This window comes from Pleurodeles waltl, chromosome 11 (genome assembly GCF_031143425.1).
Source record: "Pleurodeles waltl isolate 20211129_DDA chromosome 11, aPleWal1.hap1.20221129, whole genome shotgun sequence".
Taxonomy (NCBI): domain Eukaryota; kingdom Metazoa; phylum Chordata; class Amphibia; order Caudata; family Salamandridae; genus Pleurodeles; species Pleurodeles waltl.
Window position 1 is genome coordinate 244917747 of NC_090450.1, and position 13058 is coordinate 244930804.

General features: G+C 44.7%; 1 protein-coding gene across 5 annotated transcripts in view; it reads right to left on the bottom strand.

Annotated features, from left to right (window-relative positions):
• DOCK10 (dedicator of cytokinesis 10) overlaps window positions 1-13058 on the bottom strand; it is a 1618956-nt gene that overhangs the window by 83591 nt on the left and 1522307 nt on the right. The window lies entirely within an intron of this gene.

The following is a 13058-nucleotide window of genomic DNA, read 5'->3' on the forward strand; positions in this document are numbered from 1 at the left end:
CATTTGAGAGGGATACACCAAAGTTTTATGGAAAACCAAAACAGAAAATAACAGTCTAATGTCCTGGACTGGTGAACCTCCATTTTGTTGACATGACAAAATAGTGTTTTTTTTAATGAAATGAAGAAAGGTCATTCTGACCTGGTACTGGAAGTGAAGTTGGGTAGAAGGAAAAAGAAACCTTGAAAGTTGTATTTGACTCACTGCTCAAGTATGTCAACATAGGACTAAGATAACAGGCAATGTCCATGATTAGAAAATGGAGCCCCACCCTGAGTGGTATTTTTGAGAGTGCTATCATGAGGAACCTGGTGTCCCTGGGCACAGTAAGTCCATGCCTGAAGACACCAGGCAAGCTTTTGTACATGGTGAAACTGGTGCTAAGACAGGGGCTGGAGGCAGAAACACACATTTCCCTTGCTTTACCCCTGCATCATCATGGGCAGATCAGATGACATTCCCCCTAGACTGCCTCAATGCTGCCCTTACCTACAACCCCAACACACACAGGCCCTCCCAGTGACATCTTCTGTCTGTTCTCAAAAGGTGGGAAATGGCAAGTGGGTTTCTTCCTGGAATCACTGAAAATCAAGCAGAAAAGGCTGTAATATTTCTGAGACTGTACGGTTATTGCCCATTCCAAGAACAGAACTTGTAATCTCTGGTTTTTGGTGCAGCGGCACTGGCTTAAATCAGGTATTCAGGCCCTGGGGTATCCCAGCACCAAACACAAACAGGCCCTGGGATATCCCTGCACCAAACACAAACAACCTTGTAATCAGGGCTATAATTTTTTTTAAATATAATCCCATACACTTGAGACTGCTCTTTACTTAATTTGCAGGTTATGTCTGTTTGAGAAGAAAAGTTTCTCCATCTGATAGGTATTTCCAGCAGCTGATTCCTTACCTTAGAATTTCCTGGAGTAAGCTTGGAACCAGGCATTTTTTGCTGAGCAGTACCCTGCGCTCTCGTTTGGTGCGTTGTTTCGATCCATGTGGTGTCGTTGGAACTGTCTGTGATGTCACGGTCGCCTATAAAGGCATCACCCCAGCACGTGCATGTCAGTTTATTTCCTTCCGCGCCGGTTAAGCGCAGGTCCAGATTCGAGCTACCCTCCGCCTTTTTTGACAGGCCTTTTTTAATCTTTTTGTTGAATCTTTTTGAAGTCTGTACGAGAATGACATCAAGGACGACGGGATTCAAGCCATGTGGTGCATGCCATCGAGCCATGTCAGTGACAGACCCCCATCAGGTATGTCTCTGGTGCCTTGACAGAGACTATGACTTAAAATCATGTACCGACTGCCGGGCCATGGCCCCAAAAGCTTTGAGAGAGTGTTGTCTAAAGCTCATAGCAGCCCGGCAGTCGGCTTCGGTTGGTGCGACTCCTAGGAGGTTACGGTCCCGATCGAGGAGGAGGTCACGGGACGGCTCCAGGAGCTCTAAGAACTCTTCTTCGCACTCCAGGTCCTCTGGACACTCGAGGAAGAGGCTCAAAAACAAGAAGATGTCCAAGCGGACTTTGCCAGGCATCTCGGGAATATCTACGTTCTAGGCATGTTCCCGGAACTGATTCCAGTGCTGACTTTGATCCCCGCCCCCTTTCTGGGAGCTGGAGTGATCCCCGCTCAGCTCAGAGAGTTTTACGATGCCATGGGCCTCGTATTTGAGAGGGCTGCCCCCACTGGTGAGCCATTGGGCCCTGTGGGATCGGCAGGGGCCCCATCAGATTCCACTCTGGCAGCTTCGGCCTCAGCACCATTTTGGACTTCTGGATCCAAAATCGGATCCGTAACAACGGCGAGTACACCAAGTCGGAATCCTCTGGCATCGTTCCCGACATCGAAGCTCCCCGATCCACTGGTGCCCAACGGTGAGTGAGCCACATTTTCATTCCAGATGATTCAGAGCCAGAATGGCATCTGCCGACGCCAATTCCGACTTCGACAGCACCAACAGGGGCCAGATCAGTGCCTGAGGTTTATTATGATCAGACAGGTATGAGTGAGGAATGGGATGGGTCTCAGAACCCTTTAGAATATGGTTTGGAGCATATGGACTGGTATTAGGAACTAGGGGAGGCCAGTGGACTGAATATTACTCCAGATACTGCCATGCATCACCTCCTACTGTGGCCACGGAGGAGGGAGCTTCATATGCTATGGTGGTGCATAGGGCAGCTGAGGTCTTGGACCTAGATTTGTCTACTGTGCCAGTCAAGACTAACCTTCGGACCGAGGTACTTCAGCCAGAGGTTTCCAAATCGGAACCAGTGTTAGCCTTTAACAAATCCCTCTCTGATGTCCTGCTGGGAATGTGGTCCAAACCCAGCACAAGGGCTCCTATAAATAGGACAGTCGGCTGCCACCATCAACCAGCTCCTAATGATCCTAGTTTCCTCACTCAACACCCCACCCCGGAGAGCTTGGTGGTCCAGGCCGCCACTTCCCATGGTGACTTCCCTTCCTCTCCCCTGGATAGGAAATCCAAGAGGCTGGATCAGCTTGGTAAGAAAATGTTTTCTTCATCCGGCCTGGCATTGAGGTCTGTAAACACCTTATGCCTATTGGGCCATTTTTCACATAATTTACGGGATACTATGGCACAGGTACTGCCCCAGGCCCCCGGAGGGTGTGTGGGACACTCTCACAAGCTGTTAAAGATGGGAGAGATGCAGCAAGTTTATGATATGGTGTGGTTTGGACGTGACTGACTCGCTGGGTAGGGCGATTTCATCACCGGTATTCTGTCTTTTAGCCATTTCGACTCTTCAGAAGGGGTGTGGTACCTCGCCACCCAAAAGTCAGCCACCGTCCTCCATCAACTCAACATCCAGTGGAGGACGAAGTGGTGGTACCTTCAGACCCAGAGGGTCTAGCCAGAGGTCAGCCACTACCCAGCTCTCCTCCTCCATAGTGCCCAAGTCCTTCTAGTATGATTTTGCAAGACTACTCGCATCCAGTTGGAGGGAGAATTCAATTTCATCTCCCTCACTGGCAGTCCATAATGTCGGACAAATGGGTCTTGCGGATCATACAGAAGGGCTATTCCGTCCCCTTCCAGTCTTTCCCTCCCTCTATGCCTCCATTAAAAGAACGGCTGATAAAGGTCCATTTAGTCTTGCTCCGTGAGGAAGTTACGCTTCTCTTGGCCAGGGGAGTCTAGGAAAGGGTCCAAATTTCAGAAGTAGGCAGTGGTTGTTATTCCCGTTCTTTTCTAATTCCCAAAACGAACAAGGGTCTTCGCCCCATTCTGGATATGCAGAACATCAATCTCTTCCTCAAAGGAGACATTCAAAATGCTCACTCTTGCCCAGGTCTTGTCTGCCCTAGACCAAGGAGACTGGATAGTAGCGCTGGACTTGCAGGATGCACATTTTTACATCCCCATCCTGCCTGCCCACGGGCATTACTTGTGGTTCAAGGTGGGCAAATTTCACTTTCAGTTTACTGTGCTTCCCTTCAGTCTCACCAGTGCCCCTCGGGTGTTCGCAAAAGTGATGGCGGTGGTAGCAGCTCATCTGCACAGGTCATGGATTTCAGCCTTCCCCTACCTCTACGACTGGCTGTTGAAGACCCACCTTCAGACTACAGCGAACCTCCTGCCTTCGCAGGGGTTCACTATAAAGGGGCCAAAGTCACATCTGACTCCCTCTCAGAAGCTCCCTTTCATTGGGGCTATTCGGGATACAGTGCAGCTTCAGGCTTATCCTCCAAAGCAGCGAGTCCAGGATATTAAGGTTATGCTACTGATGGTTCGGCCTCTATCCTGGATCGATCCTCCGATCAGGCTGCTCTCTCTTTAGGGAGGATCTTCTGTCGCAGCAGCAGGGGAAGGTTTTCCCCTTGAACATGTCAACTCTGCGCCTTCATGCGTGGAGATTGAGCGGGTGCAGTTGATGGCTTTTGGCCTTCTTCCCATAGTCTGTAAAGTTATTGTGGCAGCCAGGCGTCCCTCGACTAAAACGGTATTCACCTGCCATTGGAAACGTTTTGATATTATTGTGCAGAAAGATCTATTAATCCTCTTTCTGTTCTTCTTTCTGATATCCTTCTCTTTATACTATTCCTTGGCCAGCAGGGTTCTGCCATGGATAGTCTCAAGGGTTATCTTTCCACCTTATCAGCGTTCCTTCAGCTGCCTGATCAGCCTTCATTTTTCTAGTCTCCTATTGTACATAGATTTCTTAAAGGGCTTGTACATATGTTTCCCCCTACACCCTTTGTTATGCATCAATGGGACTTTAATCTTGTCCTCACATTTCTCATGTGTGCTCCCTTCGACCCCTTACACAAATGTCCGCTCTGGCTGCTCATCATCAAGACAGCCTTCTTAGTGGCAATAACATCTGCCAGGAGGGTGAGTGAGATGCAAGGTCTTTCATCTAAGCCACAGTATCTCACCATGTTTCCAGACACAGTGGTTCACAGAACACGTGCCTCTTTCCTACCCAAGGTGGTGACCCCATTTCATCTGGCTCAGAACATCACCCTGCCCACCTTCTTTGCTCCGCCGCATCCCTCTAAGGAAGAGGGGCGACTCCACCGACTGGACTCAAAAAGAGCATTGTCGTTTTATCTTGACATCACAAAAAAGTTCCAAGTGGATGGCAAACTCTGTGCGGTACGTGGGAGAAAAGAAGGATCGGGCAGTGCAGAAGCTAACCATTTCACCCTGGGTCGTTATCTTCATTAAAATCTGCTAGGCACTGGCCAAGAAGCTGCCTCCTGAGGGCTTGAGGGCTCTTTCCACCAGGTGAAAGGCTGCTACCACTGCGCAAGCCCGATGTGTTCCAGTCCTGGATATCTGTCAAGTAGCAACGTGGGCATCTTTGCACACGTTTTCAAAACACTACTGTCGGAACAATCAGGTCCGGAGAGATGGACACTTTGCCCGTTCAGTCCTACAGGACTTTCTAGTGTGAGAAGATTTATCCGCAGCCCACCACCAGGATGTTATGGCTTGGGTATCTATTCTAAGGTAAGGAATCTGCAGCTAGAAGTCTCTATGAGATGAACAAGTTACTTACTTTTAATAACACATTACATGGTAGAGATTCTATCTAGCTGCAGATTCCTTACACCCACCTATGCCTCCTTGCTCTGTGGATGTGGCTAATAGAGTTAGGGTTTATCCCTTACAGGACCCTAGTTTTTGCACAGACAAAATGTTTGTTCTATCCATGACTGCGCTACTGGCGTGGAAGTCTGTGGGTAAAAGAACTGACAAACGTTTGCAGGGGTGGTTGCTTTATAGGCAACTGTGATGTCACAGATGGCTCCAACGACGCTGATGCCATGAGGATCCAAATGACGCCATCTGACTGCATGCGCAGAATACTGCTCAGCAAAAAATTCTGGATTTCAAGCTGACGCCATGAAATTCTAATGTTAGGAATCTGCAGCTAAATAGAGTCTCTACTAAATAATGTGTTACCAAAGGTAAGTAACTTGGTCAACAGGTGTTAAGAGCAGATGTAGGTGCAGCTTGCTGGGTCTGTAAGCTATGCCTATTTTAGAAAATGAGTCCCTTTAGTCTAAACTGAAACCCCTTAAATAAAACTGTAAAAGCTGGTCACAGGAATCCCTTCACTGGCTCCCCATAGACAAGCGAATCACTTTCAAGATCCTCATCCACGCACACAAATCCCTCCACAACACCGGCCAAACCTACCTCAACGAAAGAGTGAACTTTCACACTCCCACCCTCAACCTCCGGTCTGCCGACCTCGCACTAGCCACTGTCCCCCGCAGCCAACGCACCACTACAGGAGGCAAGGCCTTCTCATACCTCGCCCCCAAAACCTGAAACTCCCTCCCCACCAACCTCCGCAAAACCAAAGACCTCCTGCTCTTCAGAAAAAACCTCAAGACATGGTTGTTTGAACAGTGACACCCCTCCTTTAACCCCCCCCAAAGTGCCTTGAGACCCTCACGGGTGAGTAGCGCGCTCTATAAATCTCTTTGATTGATTGATTGATTGATTGAGGAATATTTGGTTTACAGGAGGTGTGTAGAGTAAAACTTTCCTATGTGTAAACAAGACTGCTTTTCAGAACGTATGTTTTCCTAAATAAATCAGCCTACCTCCCTTACAACCATGCACCTCTCTTCAACCAAAGGATTTGCTGCCTAAACTACGTATCAATGTTCACAGGTGAAAATATTTGTAAGTAGGCATGGTTCTTTAGAACCGGATTTATCAAAATAAATTATTTATGACATAAATTAATCTACGCCTGCTCTTAACTTCGGTTTGATAGGGTATTTACTAAATTTTTCTACCCAAATCGGAAAAAAATATGACTATTGTAAGGAAGAGTTTTTAGTGTGTAGTATTTATTATAAACACACACTCAGGGCTGTTTTTCTATCCCTAGGTTTCATGTGTGATGTATCGAGTAAAATATGGCAGTTTAGGGTTAGCACATTTGGCACATTTTTTAATGAACTTTATAAATATATTCAACTCTCTCACTTAAAATTATTTCTGTAACAGGGTATTTCTCTCACCTAATCCTCGTGTAATTGGTGCACCATCCTACACTTTGTGCCAAAGTGACATATGTACTATCCAGATGCAACATAGGTGTGCAGATAAGCATATAAAAAAAGCGTTCACATATGTCAATATCCATAAAGTTACATCTGTATGGGTATTCAACACATTCACTTGGGATTTTCCTGACAGGCTTGTGGCAGCCACATGTGAAATCCGAGCTTGAATGATAGACACAAGTAAACTATGCATGCCTGTTCCGCTGATTTATGCCAGTTCTAGAACTTCTGTAAATACGGTGTACTCACTTACTTGTAGGTTACTCCTATTTATGGCTGGAATACAATTGTAAACTAAGAAATCTCCTTTGTCATTTATCAATGAAGCCCTAAACGTTCTCACTGAAAATGAGAGAGACACCTGAATGAGCAAAATGTTTGAGCTGCTTTGAAGAGGCGGGAATATTTTTTCAGTCATCTTCTCTTTTTTGTCAAATCTACGTTTGTTCCAAAATAATCTGTTTAAATTCAAGTCACAATACAGCACAAAGCTGGCATGATTCCAGGTACCACAGTCACCTCTTCGGAGCCCAAATCACTTTAATAGAAAGTGCTTCTCCTTCCCACCCAGTGCCGAATTAAACCCTGTGGAGGCACCTAGGCAGTCGAAATTTCGCCTCCCTCGCAAATTACCTCCTGATAAGTTTTTAATTTTACCAACCATTTTAATAAACCAATTTTATTATATAAAACGTTACACGTACGTAGTTTGCACCGAATATTTTTACAAACTGACAGCGGACATAAGATGAGCTTTTAAGAGACAAACTGTTATGTGAATCTGATGTCTATGGTTTATGTACTTTAAGTTGTTAATAGGTACATTACATTACATTATTTTCTCTATAGAGTCTTTAATGTTAAGTTTTTGTTTCTTTGAACTGCTTCATATTTTTTCAATCTTTTGGAAACAATTTAAGAAAGCTTGATTGTAATTTTCTTTCAAGATCAAATCAATATTATCTTGATCAGTTTTGGCAGTGCCCCTAAAAGGAGTGGGGCCCATAGGCTGTGCCAACTTAATCGGGCACTGACCCCACCCCATACTCCAGCAATGCTAGTAAACAAAGTGTGAGGGAGCTCTTTTGGAGTTCTCTGAGTAGAAATTCCAAAACTAAGAAGTAGACAAATATTCCTCATTAAATCCCTTAATTGCTACATGCCTATGTTTTCTTGGGAAAAGTGGAAAAGAGGATTCCTTGATCAACTCATTTTCTCTCTGTTGACATAAATGTTGTCAATTCTATCTTCGTAAATGTCACCAACATAAAAGCTCCACAACAAAAGCTCCACAACGACTGCAAATTGTGTAGAGGTGCATCGCCAGTCGGATTGACCTCACAGATTCACCTGCTATGTTCTTCTCTGCAGCAGCAAATCTGTTTCAGGTGTCCTTCACCAAAGGGGTATCCCCTCACAGAACTGTCTTGGGCTACAGCCCTCTGTCTTGTCCTGCTGTAGATTTGCGACCCCCAATTCAGAGACTAAGTCCGAACATAGACATTTTCACTATAGCTTCACCCCAAGGCAACAACATTCACTCGCTGGACACCTCCTGCACCCTTGCCCCACTAAACTTTACCTTCTCAGAATATTTTTCGGCAGCATTTTTCCATTCAGAAGGTAAGTGCTGGTAAGGCCCAATTCACTTCTTGCATCTGAACCCCGCTCCACTACGGTCCACCATATTTTTTTACTTTGACTCGGTATGTGATCTTTTAAGCACTAGTTTCTACTAAAACGTTTAAGAATTCATACCTCTGGTTCTTCTTGTTAGATTTTTGTCATTTTAGTGCCAGAACCTTTATCAAAATGTACTCTAATTTTCTAAATTGTTTTTTTTTTATTTTATGTTGTGTTTTTAATTTATTACTGCTTTGGCTCTGCACAAATACTTTACACATTGCCTCTAACTTAAGCCTGACAGCTGTTAATGCCAAGATACTCAGGGATAAGCACAGGTTAATTTAGTGGCTTTTTGTGGTTTACCCTGCAAGGGATTATGACTATTACTTGACCAGGGCTAACAGCCCAGTCAATCAACAACCCAATTTCTAACAGCAAGAATATGCTGAAAATCAAAATTCCATTAAAAACAATAAGCATTGTCAATCCCATAGATCTGGCAATGGCTGCCAACCTTTTGCCCAATTCTTGTTTTTTTGGAAAGGTTTTTGCAAAACGTTATTGTTTAGGAATATGCAGGGCCCTCATCAATCTAAAAAAAATCATTTGCTACAGGCAAAAGCATTTTTTTGCTCTCGAAAAAAGCACACATTAACATAGTGCTCAAGATACCGCAACCTTACCCCCTCTAAATCTCAATCGCCTATTCACAATAATAAGGAGGATAACGAAAAATCCCTTTACTTCCCCAGTACTGAGTGCATGGGAGCAATCAGCTAAACATTAATGAGAATATCTGGCACACAAGTCAATCAGCCAATTTCTCTTGTAGAACAAATGCTACTTCTAAATCGCCTATTCACAATAATAAGGAGGATAACGAAAAATCCTTTTACTTCCCCAGTACTGAGTGCATGGGAGAAATCAGCTAAACATTAATGAGAATATCTGGCACACAAGTCAACCAGCCAATTTCTCTTGTAGAGCAAATGCTACTTCTAAAAAACATCAGGTCAGACTTATCACTACTGAAACAAACTATCAAAACGGTGAAGACCATAAACCACACAGTTCAGTCAGTTGGCCCTTGCTGCTTAAACCTGGTACATTTAGATGATGTGATCGACCTAATACAGCTGCTAGTGGGAAATGTCTGCCAGCCAAGAATAACATAAACATGTTACTTAGGCAGAAAAAGCTGACATCAGGGGTGCAAACCACTACAGCCTCCTCACCCACAGTTGTTTCTAAACGTAGCTAACAGAAACCATCTGTAAGCCACAACCCAGTAAATCCTACACAGTTAGCTTTCAATTCACTGCAATCTATATGCTTCCTGAAGAATTCGCACCACACACTTATGTTGATAGGCAGGCCATTAACCCCATATCATTGTCTCCTACGGCTCTCTTGAAGGACATCTGTGACACAACTGATCAAAGGGAGGAGGAGGGACATTCCACCATTATATAAGCACCTGAAAATGAAGGAAGATGAACAAGCTATAGCCAAGTAGTCATCAACAACCTCTTGCAGCATCACGCAGTGCTTCTCAGAATCATGCCTTCAACAATACAACATAGCCATCATATGCAGGCTGCTACGCCAGCCCTTTCAAAACCATACCCACTGACCATCTACTTTCGCAGTTGGATGGCACACTCAATATGATGAAGCCCAGGCCAGCCGATTCGTCTCTGATTCTACTAAAACTATGGCAGATGGCTTGGCTCTGTTTCTCTAAACCCTATCCAACTCCTTTAATTACCTTTAGGCAACACCAGTGGCCAGCTGTACTCAACTGGGGCACGCTGATCACTTAACAACTGCTGACCTTTTGGACAAAAGCAATACCCACAATTGTCCTTTGAAAACACCAGCCTTCAGGCTTTCTGAAAGCAATCCTCAATCTTCTGTTCCTTTACCAGTGACAAGCACACTTGTGACTCCAGGAGCTGCAATTAACCCAGATTAAACTATCTTTGAGCCCAAAGAGACTAATTATCATTGAATGTACAAATCTCTAGGAGCCCATAATATCCTTAATCGACAAAATCACTGCAGATTGCTCTGACATTTCCCAGAACGAAATAAAGTTAAGTCAGATGACTTAACCTGCATCAAATTCATAGGCAGGCTTAACAGTAACAATGCTCTAGGAGAAGAACCTAGGCATCTGCAGCATTCTCACCAACCTCTCCTGTGACCTGCATCCTCCCCTACAGGCCCCCAGGATATATGCAGTGTTTTCTACAAATTCTTGCAGAGGCAATCTCTCCTTTAGCAGTCTTAACCTTGAACAACATGTATTTTCACCCATCCACATTAAGGGCCACACACTTGATCAGTTCTGATCCACTAATCTAGTCTTTTCCAATTTCACAGTTGCTCTTTGTACATGGTCCAATCACCATTTCATCACATTTTCACTACAGGGCTTAGCTCACCCTACACATTGCCTCTGTCCTGGTATTCTATCCAGAAATTGGCCCCAAGTAGACCTAAACTCCTTTTATGACTTATCGGCCAGTACCATTCCTAGTCAACCTGTAAGCATAGACACAATGAAGCAATCACTAAATGGCTAACAGAAGCCAGCAATACACATGCCCCCTCTACAAAGTCAAACAGGCCAGATGCCAAAATGCATCCAAATACTTTTCTGAGGAACTGAAACCAGCCAAACTTGAACTTCACCAGGCTGAATGCAAATGGTGTATACATAACTCACCTATCAAAAGGGAAGCCTACACACATCTCCTCGAATAATACAGGAAGCTCAATATGCAAGCTCAATCTACCCTTTTCTCTGATAAAATACTAAACTTGATATTTAAGGAGCTTTTTGGAATTAATTCTGAACTGTCTAACCCAGACAGAGAGGCCTCACCCACACTACCTAACCAGAATCAGTGTGACACCCTCTACTTCCTTTTCATTGATAAACATCAAGCTAATAAAAGACAGCAAACCACCCAGCATATTACTCACTGCAACTCCCCAGAAGATAGAAACCCTATGACCTTCTCTGACATTGCCACCATCAGCAAAGATTGCCTTGTGGATCTGCTAACTAAGTTTAAATCGGGATCTCCACACACTTGCCCACCTAAAATACTAAAAACAGTGTTTTCTGCATTCCAGACCCGGCTACGTCCCTTCTGAACTCATCCATCAGGCAAGGCATTTAACCTAGACACTTTAGAGAGGCCATTGTGGTCCCACTCCAAAAAGAAATCTGCCACAGTTCCACTTGTTCTGAAGACCTACTCTCCCATTTCCTTGCATTTGTATCTGGCGAAGATACTAGAGGCTCAGGTCGCTCACCACCTCTGTTCCTTTCTAGAGGAATCAAATTTCCTTGACCCCAACCAAGTGGGCTTTCAACCCGCTCACTCCACTGAAGGGGTCATCCTTTCTGTAGTGGATGACCTGGGAGAAGAGGCTGATAAGGGTACCAGCCAGGGATTGATCCTTCTTGACACGGTCAACCATGATGTTTCAGTGGACTGCGTTGAGGCCGCAGGGTTGAAGAACACAGCCATTAATTGAATCATCTTTTCAAAAGACCACTCTCTGTCAGTGTGACTGACTCTGTTTAGCTCATCCAAGGTTCAGGTGAACCCTTACCGCTGTGACCTCTGAGACCCTTGTTCAAGTAGACATGGCCCTAGTCATTTCTAGGATTGACTATGCTAACTCTCTTTATTTAGGTCACCGCAAAGGCCTCAGTCACAGAATCCAACTGGCCCCGAACCAAGCAGCCAGATTAATTTTCAATGAACCCAGACACTGCCACATTACCCCTCTGATGAGGAAATTATATTGGCTTCCTATAGAAAAGGGAAGTTTTTAAGATGGGCTGTATTTTCTCTAAATCCCTCTGAGGCCTTAACCTAACTTTCGTATCAGCCCAAATTCAAAAATACATTCCCACCCAAAATCTAAGATCAATCTATTTGAACTTTCTTACCATCCCCAAATGTAAAAAGAACTAAATGGGAGGCTCCAGATTTTTTATCTTGCACCCATATCTGGAACGCCCTACCCCTTGAGATAAGAGCCACCACCAGCAACGTGAATTCAGGCAACTTCTGAAAACATGGATTTTTAAACGAGCATATGACCAAGCACTTTTGTGTAGCTCACATCACTCCTGTTACCATAGCGTCAAGAAACCGTTCTGGTGTACGTGTGCTTTACAAGTTACTAGTAACAAAAGACTCTGGGTCCAATTCACAAAGTTAAACTTAGACCACAATTCTAAGTTTAGAAAAAGTCTAACTTTACTCATAGTTTCTAAACATAGGGCCTGATTCACAGAGGTAAACTTAGACCAAAAGTCAAAGTTTAGAACAAAAGTCTAAGGCCCGTATTTATACTTTTTGACGCTAAACTGCGCTAACGCAGTTTAGCGGCAAAAAATTTTGCGCCAGCTAACGTCATTCTGAAGCGCCATGCGGGCGGCGTATTTATTGAATGGCGTTAGCCGGCGCAAGCAGACCGGCGCTGCCTGGTGTGCGTGGAAAAAAAACACGTACACCAGGCAGCGCCGGCGTTGGGAAAAATGGCGCTAGGGCGTCTTAAAAATGGTGCAAGTCAGGTTGACGCAAAAAATCGCCTCCACCCGATTTGCGCCATTTTTAACGACGCCCAGACGCCATTGAAATGACTCCTGTCTTAGTAAAGACAGGAGTCATGCCCCCTTGCCCAATGGCCATGCCCAGGGGACTTATGTCCCCTGGGCATGGTCATTGGGCATTGTGGCATGTAGGGGGGCACAAATCAGGCCCCCCTATGCCAAAAAAAAAATATCAAACATTTTTTTTTTATACTTACCTGAACTTACCTGAATGTCCCTGGGGTGGGTCC